A 21,760-nucleotide genomic window follows, 5' to 3' on the forward strand; every position below is an offset into this window, starting at 1 on the left:
ACCGCGGCCTCGTCGGCCGTCGTCCCTCTGCCCCGCCGCCGAGCTCCTCACCGCGTCCCGCGCCATCGCGCCTTCCCTCCGCGGCGCCGCGCCTTGCCGTTGCCTCCAGCGCCCGCCGCCCTGCACCGCCCTCGCCTCCGGCGAGCTCGCCCGAGCTCCGGTCTCCTCCACCTCGGCCGGCATCTTCCCCAGCTGGATCCGGGCAAGGGGCGCCGGATCCGCCGCCTCGAGCTTCGCCCTCCTCCCTGCAGCTCCGGACGCCTTCTCCCGCAGCTCCGGCGTCAACTCCGGCGAGCCGCCGCCTGCCTCGGTTTCCATGCGAGGAACCGTAGATCCATTTCGGAGGGGTATAAATCTCTCTGTCATTTTCCTGTGATATTTTTATGCCCTGTTCAAAGCATCATCACTCCATGCATATAGCTTCGTTTTGTGCGTGTAATATATCGAAATGTTCATCAGGACGTGCTCTACATTTCATTCCATTGTGCCATGTTTGTTTGAGGTGATCTTTGTGCCCAAATCTTCGTTGCAAGAGTGCTATATGATGTTAACCTGCTGAAACTGTTATAACTTGATGATTTGTCTTTTTCGTTGCATTTGATGTGTGCATCTTATGAGCTTGAGCCCTACATGTGTTTTGAACTATGTCATGCCATCTTCACAGTGGTGCCATTCATGTTTTTTTGTGAGTTGTTTAGTGACTGCATCAAGCTTGTTAAGTGGGGTACTTGCTGTTGCTGTTTTGCTAGGCTGAATCTGCTATATTATGATGCTATGTAAACCTGCTGCTACAAGTCATTTTGTGCATAATCTGGAGATGTTCACTAAGGATGTTTTGTTATACATGTCATCCTCTATCCATCCATGCCCCTAGTTGAATTTATAGCCTGCTTTAGCTTGTTGCTATCTTGCCCTCAAAACTACTAAATAATGTTGCTGTCAGCCTGTTAACATGAGGTTCAGTTTTTCCATCTGTTTTGCTAGTGATCCATGCACCCTATGAACTTGCTCTTGCCATGATTAGCTTCATAAATATGTCTTATTACTGTTGGTTGCCTTGCCATGCCATGTATTGCTCTGTGGTGAGTGGTACAAGCTCACCAACATGCCTACTTATTGTTGTTCCTACCATGTATGAATCTGTCATATCTCTTGCTATGTTTACATGGGTGCCATCCTATTTTTTGTGCCCTTTTGGCTCATGGTCAGTAAGGGACTTTTGTTATATGATATTAGTAGATTCATGCCATGCCTTTGTTTTCCATGTTAAGCTCCTGTAACATGTTGTTTGATAGCTCTAAACATTGCAACCTGATGTTATTTCTGCTACGTCTGAAACTGTTATTATTTGCAATCTTGCCATGTCCTTTTGAGCATGTTCTAGTGATTTCTGGAGATAGTTCAGTGTTCATGTTTTGTCATGCTTTACATGTACTTCATGCCCATGACTTTTGTTTTCACATTGAGATGCTGTAGGATATTGTTTTGATGCTTGCAATATGCCTAGTTGCTGTTTTGGACAGCTTGTCCTTTAAACTTTTATTGTGTGTATGTGTTGAACCGTTGCTTCGTTTTGAGTGTGCTCTATATGAAACTTGCTTGATTTTGCATGAAGTTTCATATTATCATGTTGCATCCTTGTTTTGAGGTGTTTGCTTGATGTTTGTATGCATTTTGCATCAATGCCATGTTTAACTTGTTTTTCTCATATCTTCTAGGCCATAGCTCCGAATTAAATGAACTTTATATGTAACTTGACTAGAATTTCGTGTAGATCCTCTTCGTGCATCTTAACTTGCTGTTTAAGAACTTCAACTTAATGTTTGTTCAGTTCTGGACCATTTTCATATGAGGACTTACCGGAAATTGTTATATGTTGTTTCCGGCCTCATTTAAACTTGCTTTGATGTTGTTCTTGTTTGCATCATCTCTTGCCATGAGTAGCCTCATCTAGCTTTGCCATGCATCGTGCTTGGTTGTGCATCATGTCTTGGCTATGTGTGGTGTGTTTACCATGTTGTGTGCTTCTTCTCGATAGTTCCTGTTTCGTTGCGATCGTGAGGATTCGTTCGTCTACGCTTGGTTCGACTTCATCCGTTCATCTTCTTCATGGACTCATTATTCTTCCTAGCGGGATTTCAGCCAAGATGACCGTCACCTTGGATCTCATTACTATCATTGCTATGCTAGTTGCTTCGTTCTATCGCTTTGCCGCACTACCTATCTCTTGTTGATCAAGCCTCCCAAATTTCCATGTCAGCCTCTAACCTTTTTGCCCTTCCCAGCAAAGTGTTGTTTGGCTATGTTACCGCTTTGCTCAGCCCCTCTTATAGCGTTGTTAGTTGTAGGTGAAGTTGAAGATTGCTCCGTGGTGGATAAGATTATGTTGGGATATCACAACATCTCTTATTTAATTAATGCATCTATATACTTGGTAAAGGGTGGAAGGCTCGGCCTTATGCCTAGTGTTTTGTTCCACTCTTGCCGCCCTAGTTTCTGTCATACCGGTGTTATGTTCCCGGATTTTGCGTTCCTTACGCGGTTGGGTGATTTATGGGACCCCCTTGACAGTTCGCTTTGAATAAAACTCCTCCAGCAAGGCCCAACCTTGGTTTTACCATTTGCCTCACCTAGCCCTTTTCCCTTGGGTTTCTGGAGCCCGAGGGTCATCTTTATTCTAGCCCCCTCCGGGCCAGTGCTTCTCTAAGTGCTGGTCCGAACTAGAGCCCTTTGCAGCGCCCCCTCGGGGAAACTTGAGGTCTGGTTTTAGTTGTACGGATTGCTCATCCGGTGTTGCCCTGAGAACAAGATATGTGCAGCTCCTATCGGGATTGTCGGCGCATCGGGCAGCTTTGCTGGTCTTGTTTTACCACTGTCGAAATGTCTTGTAAACCGGGATTCCGAGACTGATCGGGTCTTCCTGGGAGAAGGTATATCCTTCGTTGATCGCGAGAGCTTATCATGGGCTAAGTTGGGACACCCCTGCAGGGTATAAACTTTCGAAAGCCGTGCCCGCGGTTATGGGCAGATGGGAATTTGTTAATGTCCGGTTGTAGATAACTTGACACCAGATCCGAGTTAAAACGCATCAAATGCGTGTGTAGCCGTGATGGTCTCTTTTCGGCGGAGTCCGGGAAGTGAACACGGTTTTGGGTTATGTTTGACATAAGTAGGAGTTCAGGATCACCTCTTGATCATTGCTAGCTTCACGACCGTTCCATATGTTCTCTTCTCGCTCTTATTTGCGTATGTTAGCCACCATATTATGCTTAGTTGCTGCTGCAACCTCACCACTTTACCCCTTCCTTTCCCATTAAGCTTTTCTAGTCCTGATACCCATGGTAATGGGATTGCTGAGTCCTCGTGGCTCACAGATTACTACAACAACAGTTGCAGGTACAGGTTTTTGCAATGATCTTGACGCGAGAGCGATGTTTGCTTGTTTTGGAGTTCTTCTTCTGCATCTTCTTTGATCAGGGGATAGGTTCCAGGTCGGCAGCCTGGTCTAGCAGGGTGGATGTCGTTTGAGTTTCTGTTTGTGTTTCATCCGTAGTCGGATGGTGCTCTTATGTATGATGATGTTGTATTCGTGTGGCAATGTATCCCTCTTGTATATATCCCCATCTATTATGTAACATTGATGTAATGATATCCACCTTGCAAAAGCATGTCAATTTGTGGTTCTATCCTTGGTGGGACCTTCGAGTCTCTTTAGGATAGTATCGCATATTAGGCGTGACAGTGATGATCTTACCGGAGCTTCGCAGGTTGCCCCGACAAGGAGCTTGTCGGGGCTACGCAAGCCGCCCCGACAAGGGTGTTGTCGGGGGAGGTCCAGCTTGTCTTCTGCTCTTTGTTTACTTTCTTGAGTGTCTATCTTGGTAATCTTGTGTTTTGTCTTTTGCTGCCCTGCCAGGCCCTGCCACAGGAGTGGCTACAACTGCCTGTGCACAAGTAAGGGGTACAGAAGAGCCCATACTTTGTACACTGACTAGTATGCTGTGAATGTTGGGAATCATAGAAGATTAAAACATGGTTGAGTATGTGGACTTGCCAAAGGGCCCCGATACGTGACCCTTCCTGAAAATATGATGAATTGTAGTTGTAAAATTGACTAAGAACATATTTTGTTGGTTTTCGATAAAGTTTATGCTTTCTACTTCGATGTTGTGATGAATGGTTACGTGTTCATGAGTAGTTATATGATAAAGTTTGTTGTTTTTATAATAATAAGCATGATGCTACTATGTCCCTATTTTGTTTTTATCGACACCTCTCTCTCAAACCATGTGGACATGTTTCTCGATATCGGTTTTCGCTTGAGGACAAGCGAGGTCTAAGCGTGGGGGAGTTGATACGTCCATTTTGAATCATGTTTTTCTACTGTTATTTATAATGATTTTATGCATAATAATGCTTTATGGAGTAATTCTAATGCCTTTTCTCTCATAATATGCAATGTTTACACAAAGAGGGAGAATGCCGCCAGCTGGAATTCTGGAGCTGAAAAAGCTATGTCAGAGATACCTATTCTGCACATCCAAATGAGCTGAAAATTTACGGAGAATTCTGTTGGAATATATTAAAAATACTGGAGCAAATAACTACTGGAGGGGGGCCACCTGGTGGCCACAAGACACCAAGGCGTGCCAGCCACCCTAGGCGCGCCCTGGTGGATTGTGGCCAGCCCAGCCCACCTCCGATACCCATCTTCTGGTACATAAGGTATTTTGACCTAGAGAAAATAAGGGGAGGACTTTCGATACGGAGCGCCGCTGTCTCGAGGCGGAACTTGGGCAGGAGCACTTTTTCCCTCCGGCGGAGTGAAGCGAACTTCCCTCCCGGAGGGGGGAATCAAAGCCATCGTCATCACCAACAACCCTCTAATCTTTGGGAGGCCACTCTTCATCAACATCTTCAACAGCACCATCTCCTCTCAAACCCTGGTTCATCTCTTGTGTTCAATCTTTGTACTGGAACCTCAGCTTGGTGCATGTGGGTGACTAGTAGTGTTGATTACATCTTGTAGTTGATTACCATGTGGTTTATTTGGTGGAAGATTATATGTTCAGATCCATTATGCTATTTAATACCCTTCTGATCTTGAGCTTGAATATCATCTGTGAGTAATTACTTTTGTTCTTGAGGTCACGTGAGAAGTCATGTTGCAAGTTGATATGTCTCCAACGTATCTATATTTATGAAGTATTCATGCTAATATATTATCATTCTTCGATGTTTTACAATCATTTTTTGGGACTAACCTATTGACCCAGTGCCCAGTGCCAGTTGCTATTTTTTTTGCTTGTTTTTTACATCGCAGGAAATCAATATGAAACGGAGTCCAAATACCGCAAAACTCCAAGTGGATTTTTTATGGACCAGAAGACCACCAGTGGGCCAACACTACTAGGGAAAAGCCTACACACAGAATCTTACCAGTAGCGCTCCTCAAAATACCACGCTACTGCTATTTAGCAGCAGCGCGTGTTGTCAAAACGCGCTGCTGACAGGAAAATAGCAGTAGCGCGTCCACCACAAACCGCGCTACTGCTATAATTGCCATGACCTCGCCGCCCCGCTAGTTATAGCAGTAGCACGCTATACTGAACAGCGCTACTGCTAAAGAAGTTAGCAGCAGCGCGCTTCTAGGAAAACCACTACTGCTAAGATCAGCCCACAAGTTTAGTCCCACCTCGCTCCGTGAACAGGGTGTTTACCACCTTAAATATGTTATTTCTGAAACTACCACAACCAGTTGGTCTTCACTGAACTCTATGTGTAAAATTTGTGGCCGCAATATGAGTCCTCTCCAGTTCCTACCGGAGAGGGCTCATATTGACAATTCAGATTGTACACAAAAAGATTATTGATGGCCAATGTATTTTTGCATGGACGTATTTTCTGTATAGTTACACTTAGCAGTTGCGGTTTATATGCAAAGCGCTACTGCTATTCAGATTAGCTGTAGCGCGTTTTGGCAAACGCACTATAACTATCCCTACCTTATCCCCACGCGCACGATCGGCCCTTACTCACACTCTCACTCTCGCCCGCGTAACCGTCGTCGTGCGTCGCCGCCGCCGCCGGCGAGGTACTCCCCTCCTTCCGTCCCTTCTCCCTCCTCCTCGCACATCCTCCCTCCGCCTGCGGCCGCCTCTCCCTCCTCCGCCGCCGCCCTCCTCCCTCCGCCTGCGGCCGCCCCTCCTCCCTCCTCCGCCAGCAGCCCTCCTCCCACCGCCCTAGACCTCGCCGCCCCTAGCTACCTCTCCGTCGCCCCCCACCCCCTGCCACTAGTTAGTACTAGATTTAGTAGTAGTAGATGTTAATTTAGGGTTCATAGCTAGTACTAGATGTTGCTTAGTTAGGACTAGATTTTTAGTAGTAGTAGATGTTAATTACTAGTAGTGATGGTACTAGTTAACTAGGGTAGTATGATTAATAGTAGTTGTAGTTGAACTACTTTAGTAAGTAAATTAATAAACTAGTTGAATTAATAGAACTAATGTATTTTTAGTAAGATAATTAATATAACTAGTTGAACTACTTTATTTTTAGAAAGAACTAGTTTTTTTCTATTTATAGTAAGTTTATATTTAGTAAGAACTAGTTGAATTAATAAAAGTAGTTGAACATGTCATATTTGTTGTTATTTTTTAGTTTAAGCAATTATTAGGGATGTATTAGTGATAACTTATATGGTTTCAGGTGACCACCGTCATTCCCGTCATCGACCCCCTCCGACATCCCCGCCGTCATCCCAGTCACCGACCCCCTCCGACATCGAGGTGAGACCAGCCAAATATCCTTGTATATCTTGTGTTGTTGCTCAAATAGGATATGTGGTTGCCCAAGTGGCCATTCATGTTCAGTTTACATCTCCGAGTGGCCTAAGTTTTGCCGGAGTGTTGATTAATTTCCGTTCCGGCAAATTTCAGGCGCTCGATATGTCCTTTTTAGCAAAGGTCATGCCGGATTTTTTTCATGAATTCTGGCATGACTTGTGCTAGAATATGTACAAGTTTAATCTTTGAATTATGAACGAAGGAAATGTCGTACTCAGACACGACAGTCTCCCGGGGGAGTGTAGCTGGTGCCACGACGATCGAGGTATGTGCGACAGGTTCGTTCAGCTGGACGAAGATCGGCGCTTCAGCATTAAGCTCGAGGAGACCTTCGATTGTGAAACGGTACGCAACAACAACAAGTGTTTTTTTTGTAATTAAACATGACTTCAACTATTTCAACGTCTAATTTTCATATTTTACAATTCAACTGGCTTATCCCATGCCATGCAAGACGCTATGTCTTGGAGAGGATGGGTTTTGAAGACCATGAAAATTTCGAAACAAAGAAAATACACCTAAGGACCCATCATGATATGGATTTTGAAGTAAATCTGTGCAATGCTTAGAGCGTAACCCATTTTGGTTGCCAAAATTGGGAAGCACTTTGCAAAATGTATGGTTTTTATGAGGGTATGATTGTCACCATGGATCTTGGTGATCCTGACATCGAGCAAGACAATATGGACATTTGGGTCCTTGTTTATACGCTTCCGATTGTACCGCTATGTGAGTTTCTCAAACATAGTTATTAACTAATTTATATTGTTTATTTCAAAATAGTTGATAGCTTATTTCCATTGACAGCTTATTTTGATTCTTCAAAGACTGTGTGGAAGATGGTAGATAAAACCCACTACACTGATGGCACTGAATTAACGTATAAGGAGAAAAATCATCTGATCGCATTTTGTACTCTTCTTGAGAATTACAATAACTATTATCGAACTCCTCCAAATTATGGTGAATACGTGCCACTAGTGCATGTGTTGAACCACGGTAACTTCTCTGGAGATACCCTGGTAAGATTTTTTACTATTACGACATCCGTGCATCTTTTGCATACTTCTAAAACTAGTACATCATTGCTAACTATGAAGTTATTATTATGTTTTTCAACAGAAACTCCCGATGGATTGTGTGCCTCATCTGATGTCTCTGCATGGTCGCCTCTCAGTTCTGAACATACAGCCAAGTAAATCTACAGAGCTCACCTGTGCATATCGGATTTCTAAAACCCGTGAACACATGTTCATCAAAGAATGGAAGAAATGTATGGACATTCGCAAGGAGGTTCTTGGAAGTAACATTCAGCGAAAGGCAAGAATTGGAGACAGGCTAATCTCCATTCTCCATAATGGAGAGTCAGGGGCTATCTTGTTTTTTGCTATTTTACCTTAGAAAATGTAGTAGGTCTTAATCGAATGTAATAGGTCCTATGAGGTACAATATGTTTATTATGTGGTAATGTGTTAGAGTTGATAATGAGGAGTACTTGTGATTATGACTAGTGACCAATTTGCTATGTGATGTCATTGATGAAAACGATGATCTTGAGGAGGTGTTATATGACAATGATGTATTATGATGATAAGTTGTTAATGATATGATGATGATGATGATATTATTATATCATTGGGTGAAAGAACCGCAGATTAGTTTCAAGTGGATGGACATCCACTTGAAACTAGTCCACGGTTCTTTCACCCCGTGATGTAATAACTCATTATGATGTAAAAACAATCTCTAAATTCCTGTTGTATGAAAACTTGTGTAAAGGTGTATGAATACAACATGAAATAAAAAGGAAATAAAATACTAAATAATAGTAGTAGAGCGGGAAAGGAGGAGCGCTACTACTAATTACCAGTAGTGCTGTTCTGAGGAAGCGCTACTACTAAGTCAATTTAGCAGTAGCGTGGATCTAGGCGCGCTATTGCTAAGCATTAGCTGTAGCGCCTTATCAGTAGCGCTCCTGCCCGCGCTACTGATAGGCCTAAAACCCGCGCTGCTGCTAGGCTTTTCCCTAGTAGTGCAAGGAAGCACCTCGGGGGCTACTCAAGGGGAGCAGCACTCACCAGGGCACGCCAGGAGGCCCAGGCGCGTGCTGGTGGGTGCTGCCCACCTCGGGCACCCCATGGACCGCCTCTTTGCCATATAAATTTCCAAATATTCCAAAACCCTTTGGGGTAGCCCTAGATCAGAAGTTCCGCCACCGCGAGGCCTCTGTATCCACGAGATCCAATCTAGACCCCGTTCCAGCACCCTGCCGGCGGGGGGAATCATCACCAGTGGCCATCTTCATCATCCCGACGGCCGCCACGATGAGGAGGGAGTAGTCTGATATGTCTCCAACGTATCTATAATTTTTTATTGTTCCATGCTATTATATTACCCCTTTTGGATGTTTATGGGCTCTATTTTACACATTTATATCATTTTTGGGACTAACCTACTAACCGGAGGCCCAGCCCGTACTGCTGTTTTTTTGCCTATTTCAGTATTTCAAAGAAAAGGAATATCAAACGGAGTCCAAACAGAATGAAACCTTCAGGAGCGTGATTTTTGGAACGAACGTGATCCAGAGAACTTGGAGTGCAAGCCAAGAAGCAGCCGAGGCGGCCACGAGATAGGAGGGCGCGCCCACCCCCTCTGGGCGCGCCCCCTGTCTCATGGGCCCCTTGGGCGGCCACCGATGTACTTCTTCCCCGTATATATACCCACGTACCCCGAAAACTGTTGGGGAACGTAGTAATTTCAAAAAAATTCCTACGCACACGCAAGATCATGGTGATGATATAGCAACGAGAGGGGAGAGTGTTCGTCCACGTACCCTCGTAGACCGTAAGCGGAAGCGTTAGCACAACGCGGTTGATGTAGTCGTACGTCTTCACGATCCGACCGATCCAAGCACCGAATGTACGGAGCCTCTGAGTTCAGCACACGTTCAGCTCGATGACGTCCCTCGAACTCCGATCCAGCCGAGTGTCGAGGGAGAGTTCCGTCAGCATGACGGCGTGGTGACGATCTTGATGTTCTATCGGCGCAGGGCTTCGCCTAAGCTTCGCGACGATATGACTGAGGTGGAATATGGTGGAAGGGGGCACCGCACACGGCTAAGGAACGATCCGTAGATCAACTTGTGTGTCCATGGGGTGCCCCCCGCCCCCGTATATAAAGGAGCCAGGGGGCCGCGCCAAGGGGGGAGTCCTACTCCCACCGGGAGTAGGACTCCCCTTTTTCCAAGTTGGAGTAGGAGAGAAGGAGGAAAGAGGGGAGGAGGGGAAGGAAAGGGGGGGCGCCGCCCCCCTTCCCTTGTCCTATTCGGACTAGGAGGGGGAGGGGCGCCCGGCCCCCTCCTTGCTCCTTCCTCTTCTCCCTCTTGGCCCATGTAGGCCCATTAACCTCCCGGGGGGTTCCGGTAACCTCCCGGTACTCCGATAAAATGCCGATTTCACCCGGAACCATTCCGATGTCCAAATATAGGCTTCCAATATATCAATCTTTATGTCTCGACCATTCCGAGACTCCTCGTCATGTGCGTGATCACATCTGGGACTCCGAACAAACTTTGGTACATCAAAACTTATAAACTCATAATAAAACTGTCATCGAAACATTAAGCGTGCGGACCCTACGGGCTCGAGAACTATGTAGACATGACCTAAAACCATTCTCGGTCAATAACCAATAGCGGGACCTGGATGCCCATATTGGTTCCTACATATTCTACAAAGATCTTTATCGGTCAAACCGCATAACAACATACTTTGTTCCCTTTGTCATCGGTATGTTACTTGCCCGAGATTTGATCGTCGGTATCCAATACCTAGTTCAATCTCGTTACCGGCAAGTCTCTTTACTCATTCCGTAATATGTCATCTCATAACTAACTCATTAGTTACATGCTTGCAAGGCTTAGGTGATGAGTATTACCGAGAGGGCCCAGAGATACCTCTCCGACAATCGGAATGACAAATCCTAATCTCGAATTATGCCAACCCAACATGTACCTTCGGAAACACCTGTAGAGCACCTTTATAATCACCCAGTTACGTTGTGACGTTTGGTAGCACACAAAGTGTTCTTCCGGTAAACGGGAGTTGCACAATCTCATAGTTGCAGAAACTTTGTATATGTCATGAAGAAAGCAATAGTAGTATACTAAATGATCAAGTGCTAGGCTAACAGAATGGGTCATGTCAATCACATCATTCTCCTAATGATGTGATCCCACTAATCAAATGACAACACATGTCTATGGTCAGGAAACATAACCATCTTTGATTAATGAGCTAGTCAAGTAGAGGCATACTAGTGACTATAGTTTTGTCTATGTATTCACACATGTATCATGTTTCCGGTTAATACAATTCTAGCATGAATAATAAACATTTATCATGATATGAGGAAATAAATAATAACTTTATTATTGCCTCTAGGGCATATTTCCTTCAAAAACATCCAGGGATCCAACGAAAAACAATTTCCACCGCCGTAACCATCTGTATCCCCGAGATCCCATCTTGGAGCCTTCGTCGGTGCTCCGCCGGAGGGGGAATCGACCACGGAGGGCTTCTACATCAACACCATAGCCCTTCCGATGAGTTGTGAGTAGTTTACCATAAACCTTCGGGTCCATAGTTATTAGCTAGATGGCTTCTTCTCTCTTTTTGGATCTCAATACCATGCTCTCCCCCTCTCTTGTGGAGATCTATTCGATGTAAACTCTTTTTGTGGTGTGTTTGTCGAGATCCGATGAATTGTGGGTTTATGATCAAGTTTATCTATGAGAAATATTTGAATCTTCTCTAAACTCTTTTATGTATGATTGAGTTATCTTTGCAAGTCTCTTTGAATTATCAGTTTGGTTTGGCCTACTAGATTGATCTTTCTTGCCATGGGAGAAGTGCTTAGCTTTGGGTTCAATCTTGCGGTGTCCTTACCCAGTGACAGCAGGGGTTGCAAGGCACGTATTGTATTGTTGCCATCGAGGAGAAAAGATGGGGTTTATATCATATTGCATGAGTTTATCCCTCTACATCGTGTCATCTTTCTTAATGCGTTGCTCTGTTCTTATGAAATTAATAATCTAGATGCATGCTGGATAGCGGTCGATGTGTGGAGTAATAGTAGTAGATGCAGGCAGGAGGCGGTCTACTTGTCACAGACGTGATGCCTATATACATGATCATGCCTAGATAATCTCATAATTATTCGTTTTTCTATCAATTGCTCGACAGTAATTTGTTCACCCACCGTAATACTTATGCTATCTTGAGAGAAGCCACTAGTGAAACCTATGGCCCCCGGGTCTATATTTTATCATATAAGCTTTCAATCTACTTTTATTTGCATTTTTACTTTTCCTATCTATATTATAAAATACCAAAAATATATTTATCTTATCATACTATCTCTATCAGATCTCACTTTCGCAAGTGGCCATGAAGGGATTGACAACCCCTTTATTGTGTTGGTTGCGAGTTCTTTGTTTGTTTGTGTAGGTGGGTGGGACTTTTGAGGAGCCTCCTACTGGATTGATACCTTGGTTCTCAAAAACTGACGGAAATACTTATGCTACTATTGCTGCATCACCCTTTCCTCTTCAAGGAAAACCAACGCAAGCTCAAGACGTAGCAAGAAGGATTTCTGGAGCCGTTGCCGGGGAGGTCTTCGCTCAAGTCAAGACATACCAAGTACCCATCACAAACTCATCTCCCTCGCATTTACATTATTTGTCATTTGCCTCTCGTTTTCCTCTCACCCACTTCACCCTTACCGTTTTATTTGCCCTCCCTTTCCCAATCTTCTCCTCTCTTTTTCGCTTGCCTTTTTCTATTTGCTTGTGTGTTGGATTACTTGTTGTCATGGCGCAAGATAATACCAAATTGTGTGATTTCTCCAATACCAATAATAATGATTTCCTTAGTACTCCGATTGCTCCTCTTAATGATGTTGAGTCTTATGAAAGATCAATTCGCCGGCCTTCCTAGTAAAGATGCCGCTACTCATCTAAACAACTTTGTTGATTTGTGTGATATGCAAAACAAGAAAGATACGGATAATAGTATTGTTAAATTGAAGTTATTTCCGTTTTCACTTAGAGATCGTGCTAAAGTTTGGTTTTCGTCTTTGCCTAAAAATAGTATTGATTCTTGGAACAAGTGCAAAGATGCTTTTATCTCTAAGTATTTTCCTCCCGCTAAGATCATCAATCTTAGGAACGATATTATGAATTTTAAACAACTTGATCATGAGCATGTTGCCCGATCTTGGGAAAGAATGAAATTGATGATTCGCAATTGCCCTACTCATGGTTTGAATTTATGGATGATCATACAAAATTTTTATGCCGGTTTGAACTTTGCTTCTAGAAATCTTTTAGATTCGGCCGCGGGAGGCACGTTTATGGAAATCACTTAGGAGATGCTACAAAACTTCTTGATAATATTATGGCTAATTATTCTCAATGGCACACCGAAAGATCTTCTAGCAAAAAAGTGCATGCTATAGAAGAAATGAATGTTTTGAGTGGAAAGATGGATGAACTTATGAAGTTGTTTGTTACTAAAAATACTCCTCTTGATCCCACTGATATGCCTTTGTCTACTTTGATTGAGAATAATAATGAATCTATGGATGTGAATTTTGTTGGTAGGAATAGTTTTGGAAACAATGCTAATAGAGGAAACTTTAATTCTAGACCGTTCCCTAGTAATTCCTCTAATAATTATGGAAATTTCTACAATAATTCTTATGGTAATTTTAATAATATGCCCTCTGATTTTGAGAACAGTGTGAAAGAATTTATGATTTCTCAAAAGAATTTTAATGCTTTGCTTGAAGAAAAATTGCTCAAAGTTGATGGTTTGGCTAGGAATGTTGATAGACTTTCGCTTGATGTTGATTCTCTTAAACTTATATCTAATCCTCCTAAGCATGATATCATTGAGTCTCCTAGAGCCATGAGAATTTCCATTGATGAGTGCAAGGAAAGAACCGCTTGATTGCGTGCTAAGAAAGATTGCTTTGTAAAGGCGTGTTCTTCTAGTTTGCATGAAAATAGTGATGAAGATCTTAAAGTTATTGATGTGTCCCCGATTAGATCTTTGTTTTGCAATATGAATCTTAATAATAATGGGACTGGAGATGAGTCAACTTTAGTTAGAAGGTGTCCTAATAATTCGAAGTTTTTAGATCTTAATGCTAAATTTGGTAAAAGTGGGATTGGAGAGGTCATGGCTTTAAATAGCATTGAACCCACTATCTTGAATTTCAAGGAATTTGATTATGATAATTGTTCTTTAGAAGGTTGTATTTCCTTGTTGCAATCCGTTGTTAATTCTCCTCATGCTTATAGTCAAAATAAAGCTTTTACCAAACATATCGTTGATGCCTTGATGCAATCTTATGATGAAAAACTTAATTTGGAAGTTTCTATACCTAGAAAACTTAATGATGAGTGGGAACCTACAATAAAGATTAAAATTAAAGATCATGAGTGTTTTGCTTTGTGTGATTTGGGTGCTAGTGTTTCCACGATTTTGAAAACTTTATGTGATATTCTAGGTTTCCATGATCTTGATGATTGCTCTTTAAATTTGCACCTTGCGGATTCCACCATTAAAAAGCCAATGGGAAGGATCAATGATGTTCTCATTGTTGCAAATAGAAATTTGGTGCCCGTAGATTTTATCGTTGTTGATATAGATTGCAATCTTTCTTGTGCTATTATTCTTGGTAGACCTTTCCTTAGAACGATTGGCGCGATTATTGATATGAAGGAAGGGAATATTAGATTCCAATTTCCATTAAGGAAAGGCATGGAGCACTTTCCAAGAAAGAAATTCAAATTACCTTATGAATCTATCATGCGAGCTACTTATGAATTGAGTGCCAAAGATGGCACTACTTAGATCCATCTTCGCTTTTATGCCTAGCTAGGGGCGTTAAACGATAGCGCTAGTTGGGAGACAACCCAATTTTATTTGTGTTTTTGTTTTTGTTTCTGTTTAGTAATAAATTTTGCATCTACCTTCTTTTTAGATGTGTTTTTATTTTTTAATTAGTGTTTGTGCCAAGTAGAACCTATAGGATAACCTACGGTGATAGTTAATTTGATTCTGCTGAAAAACAAAAACTTTGCGCGCATGAAATTAGTTTTGTTAAATCACAGAAACTTGCTTTTGCGTTGATTCTTTTTTCTGCTGATCAATAGACAAATTTACCAGAACTTGCTATTTTTATAGGATTTTTAGAGTTCCAGAAGTTTGCGTTAGTTACAGATTGCTACAGAATGTTCTGTTTTTGACAGATTCTGTTTTTCGTGTGTTGTTTGCTTATTTTGATGCATCTATGGCTAGTATTAAGTGGTATGAACCATAGAGAACTAGGAATATACTAGGTTTAACACCAAAATAAATAAAGAATGAGTTCATTACTGTACCTTATGTGGTGGTTTTGTTTTCTTTCACTAACGGATCTTATGAGATTTCCTGTTGAGTTTTCTGTTTGATGGACTATGGAATAAGGAGTGGCAAAAGCCTAAGCTTGGGAATTCCCATCGCACCCCAAGATATTCAAGAATAGCAAAAATCCTAAGCTTGGGGATGCCCCGGGAAGGCATTCCCTCTTTCGTCTTCGTTCATTGGTAACTTTACTTGGAGCTATATTTTTATTCGCCACATGATATGTGTTTTCCTTGGAGCGTCATATATGATATTAGTCTTTGCTTTTTAGTTTTCCACAATCATCCTTGCTGTACACACATTTTGGTAGAAGCCTACTTGATTAGAATTTATTAGAATACTCTATGTGCTTCACTTATATCTTTTGAGCTAGATAGTTTTTGCTCTAGTGCTTCACTTATATCTTTTAGAGCACGACGGTGGCTTAATTTTGTAGAAATTGATAGTCTCTCATTGCTTCACTTATATTATTTTGAGAGTCTTTTAGAACATTATGGTATTTTCTATGGTTATAAAATTGGTCCTAGAATGGTCGGCATCCAAGTTGGGTATAATAAAAACTATCATAGGAAGTGAATTGGATGCTATGATCAATTTGATACTTGATAATTGTTTTGAGATATGGAGGTAGTGATATTAAAGTCATGCTACTTGGGTGATTATGAATTTAAAGAATGCTTGTGTTGAAGTTAGCAAGTCCCGTAGCATGCACATATGGTTAAAATTGTGTAACAAATTGGAAACATGAAGTGTACTTGGATTGTGCATCCTTATGAGTGGTGCTCGGGGATGAGCGATAGTCTTTTCCTACCAATCTATCCCTCTAGGAGCATGCGCGTAGTGCTTGGTTTTTGATGATTTCTAAATTTTTGCAATAAGTATATGAGTTCTTATGACTAATGTTGAGTCCATCGATTATACGCACTTTTACCTTTCCATCATTGCTAGCCTCTTCGGTACCGTGCATTGCCCTTTCTCACCTTTAGAGTTGGTGAAAACTTCGCCGGTGCATCCAAACCCCGTGATACGATACGCTTTATCACACATAAACCCCCATATATCTTCCTCAAAACAGCCACCATACCTACCTATTATGGCATTTCCATAGCCATTCCGAGATATATTGCCATGCAACTTTCCACCGTTCCGTTTATCATCATGACATACATTACTTTTGTCATATTACCATTGCATGATCATGTAGTTGACATCGTATTTGTGGCAAGGCCACCATGCATAATTTTTCATACATGTCACTCTTGATTCATTGCACCATCCCGGTACACCGCCGGTGGCATTCATACAGAGTCATATCTTGTTCTAGTTTCGAGTTGTAATTCATATGTTGTAATCAATAACTACATATGTGCCATCCCTACTCCTCATGTTGACAACTCCTCATGTAATCAATAAAAGTAGCACCCGTTGCATGGCAATCCCTACTCCTCATGTTGACATCAATTGATGGGCATCTCCATAGCCCGTTAATTATCCTCGTCAATGTGAGACTTTCTCCTTTTTTGTCTTCTCCACACAATCCCCATCATCATATTCTATTCCACCCATAGTACTATATCCATGGCTCACGCTCATGTATTGCCTGAAGGTTGAAAAAGTTTGAGATTATTTAAGTACGAAACAATTGCTTGGCTTGTCATTGGGGGTGTAGAATTTAGGAACATTTTTGTGTGACAAAAATGAAGCATAGCCTAATTATATGATTTAGTAGGGATGAAATTTCTTTAGCCATGTTATTTTGAGAAAGCATCATTGCTTTGATTAGTATGCTTGAAGTATTACTATTTCTTTTATCATTATGAACTTTTATTTTGAATCATTTGGACATGAACAATCATGCCACAATAAAGAAAATTACATTGAGAATTATGCTAGGTAGCATTCCACATCAAAAATTCTGTTTTTATCATTTACCTTCTCGAGGACGAGCAGGAATTAAGCTTGGGGATGCTTTATACGTCTCCAACGTATCTATAATTTTTTATTGTTCCATGCTATTATATTACCCCTTTTGAATGTTGATGTGCTTTATTTTACACATTTATATCATTTTTGGGACTAACCTACTAACCGGAGGCCCAGCCCATATTGCTGTTTTTTTGTCTACTTCAGTATTTCGAAGAAAAGGAATATCAAACGGAGTCCAAACAGAATGAAACCTTCGGGGGCGTGATTTTTGGAACGAACGTGATCCAGAGGACTTGGAGTGCAAGCCAAGAAGCAGCCGAGGCGGCCACGAGATAGGAGGGCGCGCCCACCCCCTCTGGGCGCGCCCCCCTGTCTCGTGGGCCCCTCGGGTGGCCACCGACGTACTTCTTCCTCCTATATATACCCACCTACCCCAAAAACATCCAGGGAGCCAACGAAAAACAATTTCCACCGCCGTAACCTTTTGTATCCGCGAGATCCCATCTTGGAGCCTTCACCGGCGCTCCGCCGGAGGGGGAATTGACCCCGGAGGGCTTCTACATCAACACCATAGCCCTTTCGATGAGTTGTGAGTAGTTTACCATAGACCTTCGGGTCCATAGTTATTAGCTAGATGGCTTCTTCTCTCTTTTTGGATCTCAATACCATGTTCTACCCCTCTCTTGTGGAGATCTATTCGATGTAAACTCTTTTTGCGATGTGTTTGTCGAGATCCGATGAATTGTGGGTTTATGATCAAGTTTATCTATGAGAAATATTTGAATCTTCTCTGAATTCTTTTATGTGTGATTGAGTTATCTTTTCAAGTCTCTTCGAATTATCAGTTTGGTTTGGCCTACTAGATTGATCTTTCTTGCCATGGGAGAAGTGCTTAGCTTTGGGTTCAACCTTGCGGTGTCCTTACCCAATGACAGCAGGGGTTGCAAGGCACGTATTGTATTGTTGCTATCGAGGATAAAAAGATGGGGTTTATATCATATTGCATGAGTTTGTCCCTCTACATCATGTCATCTTTCTTAATGCATTACTCTGTTCTTATGAACTTAATACTCTAGATGCATGCTGGATAGCGGTCGATGTGTGGAGTAATAGTAGTAGATGTAGGCATGAGTCGGTCTACTTGTCACAGACGTGATGCCTATATACATGATCATGCCTAGATAATCTCATAATTATTCGCTTTTCTATCAATTGCTCGACAGTAATTTGTTCACCCATCGTAATACTTATGCTATCTTGAGAGAAGCCACTAGTGAAACCTATGGCCCCCGGGTCTATCTTTTATCATATAAGCTTTCAATCTACTTTTATTTGCATCTTTACTTTTCCTATCTACATTATAAAATACCAAAAATATATTTATCTTATCATACTATCTCTATCAGATCTCACTTTCGCAAGTGGCCGTGAAGAGATTGACAACCCTTTTATTGTGTTGGTTGCGAGTTCTTTGTTTGTTTGTGTAGGTGCGTGGGACTTTTGAGGAGCCTCCTACTGGGTTGATACCTTGGTTCTCAAAAATCGAGGGAAATACTTATGCTACTATTGCTGCATCATCGTTTCCTCTTCAAGGAAAACCAATGCAAGCTCAAGACGTAGCATAGTCCACCCTCGGGGTTGAGGGTTTGTACCAGTAGCTATGTGTTTAATCTCTCTCTCTCTCTCATGTTCTTGAGATGTCACTGTCTTGATGTATCGCGAGCTTTGTTAATATAGTCGGATCGTATGGTGTTTTCCCTTCTCTATCTTGTTGTGATGAATCGAGTTTTTCCCTTTGATATTTCGTTGTTATTGGATTGAATACTTTTATGGATTTGAGAACACTTGATATATGTCTTGCAATTGAATACTCGTTGTGACAATGGGGTATCGTATTGATTCACTTTTTGGCATTCAACTCACGGATTCTCGCGGTGACATTGGGGTAATCTATGCATAGGGGTTGATGCATGTTCTCGTCTTTGGTTTCTCTGGTAGAAATCATGGGGCACTCTTTGAAGTTATTTGTGTTGGATTGAGAATCATGAATATGAATTTGCTTTGGTGTTATTTTAGTACGAACTCTAGAATAGATCGAACGGAAAGAATAGCATCGTGTTATTTTAGTATGAACTCTTGAATAGATCGAACGGAAAGAATAGCTTTGAGGTGGTTTCGTACCCTACGAACAATTCTGTCTTATGTTCTCCGCTAGATAGGAACTTTGGAGTGATTCTTCATTGCACTTTGAGGGATAATCATATGATCCAACTATGTTAGCATTGTTGAGAGATTGCACTAGTGAAAGTATGCACCCTAGGCCTCATTTTCCATCATTGCAATACCGTTTGTTCTCCGTTTTACTATTTACTACCTTGCTGTTTTTTATTGTTCGCACTACAAAAACTCATATCTACTATCCGTAATACACCTTTATCATCATCTCTTTGCCGAACTAGTGCACCTATACAATTTGCCATTGTATTGGGTGTGTTGGGGACACAAGAGATTTCTTGTATTTGATTGCAGGGTTGCTTGAGAGAGACTATCTTCATCGTACGCCTCCCATGGATTGATAAACCTTAGGTCATCCACTTGAGGAAAAAATGCTACCACCCTACAAAACTCTGTGCTTGGAGGCCCAACACATGTCTACAAGAATAAAGTTGCATAGTAGACATCACAAGTAATTATGTGAACTTGATATGTGTTCGATATTTTGATGATATGTATGTTGTGATTCCCTTAGTGGTGTCATGTGAACGTAGACTACATGGCACTTCACCATCTTTGGTCCTAAGGGAATGCATTGTGGAGTAGTTATTAGATGATGGGTTGCTAGAGTGACAGAAGCTTAAACCCTAGTTTATGCGCTACTTCGTAAGGGACTGATTTGGATCCATATGTTTATTGCTATGGTTAGATTTTATCTTAATACTTTTCTCGTAGTTGTGGATGCTTGCGAGGGGGTTAATCATAAGTCGGAGCTTTGTTCAAGTAAGAACAGCACCCAAGAACCGGTCCACCCACATATCAAATCATCAAAGTAGCGAATGCAAATCAAACCAACAGGATGAAAGTTGCTAGATGAATTTCCTGTGTGCCCTCAAGAATGCTTTGCTTATTATAAGAGACCACTTTGGCCTGTCCTTTGCCACAAAAGGATTGGGCTACCTTTCTGCACTTTATTTACCGTTACCGTTACTTGCTTGTTACAAATTATCTTACTATCAAACTACTCGTTACCAACAATTTCAGTGCTTGCAAAAATTACCTTGCTGAAAACCACTTGTCATCTCCTTCTGCTCCTCGTTGGGTTCGACACTCTTACTTATCGAAAGGACTACGATTGATCCCCTATACTATTGGGTCATCATGGTGGTTCATGAAGTGTCCAATCATTATCATTCCTCAATATATTATTCAATAGATCTTCAGCCTATTCAACAGTTCATTCCCTGAAAACGCAACCAACACAACTATCTAGGTAATCCCTAGAAGCATCGGTTAGTCCATTATAAAAGATATCAAGTATTTAATTTTTCTTGAGAGGATGATCAAACAAAGCATTAACAAATTGGAGAAGCCTCCCCCAAGCTTGAGGGAGATTCTCTTCTTCAATTTGCACAAAGTTATATATTTCATGTAAGGCAGCTGGTTTCTTATGAGCAAGATTTTTTTCCACGGGAGTAATATATCATATCCTGGGGACTACGCTCACAACCAGGAGCAAGAGTATTAAACCATATCTTAGCATCACCCTTTAATGAGAAAGTAAACAACTTAAGAATATAGTAGTAGCGAATTTTTTTCTTCATGAGCAAATAAGGTTGCTATATCATTCAGTTTAGTCAGATGTGCCACAACGGTTTCAGTTTCATAACCATGGAAATGATTAGATTCAACCAAAGTAACTAACTCAGGATTAATAGAAAATTCATAATCATTATCAGTCATAAAGATAGGTGAAGTAGCAAACTTAGGATAATACTTCATTCTAGCATTCAAAGATTTTTCTTCCAGCTTACATAGTAATTTTGTAAGATCATCTCTATCATTGCAAGCAAGAAGTTCCCTAGCTATATCTCCAACCATAACATAACCCTGAGGTATCTTAGGAAATTCACATCTAGGAGAGCTAGGTCTAATAGGTGTTTCATAATTTTTAGTTTCAATAATTTCAACAATTTCAACATTCTCAAATTCTTTAGCTCTAGCAAGTTCTTCATCAAGAAATTCAGCTAGTGGCATAGTATCATCAAACAAAGTACTAGCATCATTAATGGCATCATTCATAGCATAAGTAGCATCATAAATTACTTGCGACATATTAGAATTAATAGTAGGTGGTGGTGTCGCAAGCTTACTCAAAACAGAAGGTGAATCAAGCGCATAGCTAGATAACAGTTCCTTACCTCCCCTCGTCCAAGAGGGAACGATCTTGGTTCCACCATCCTTAAGATTCTTCATAGTGATAAATAGATATAAATCCCAAGTGACTCAACAAATAGAGCTATG

The sequence above is a fragment of the Triticum dicoccoides genome, chromosome 5B, assembly GCF_002162155.2.
Source record: "Triticum dicoccoides isolate Atlit2015 ecotype Zavitan chromosome 5B, WEW_v2.0, whole genome shotgun sequence".
In the NCBI taxonomy this organism is placed as follows: domain Eukaryota; kingdom Viridiplantae; phylum Streptophyta; class Magnoliopsida; order Poales; family Poaceae; genus Triticum; species Triticum dicoccoides.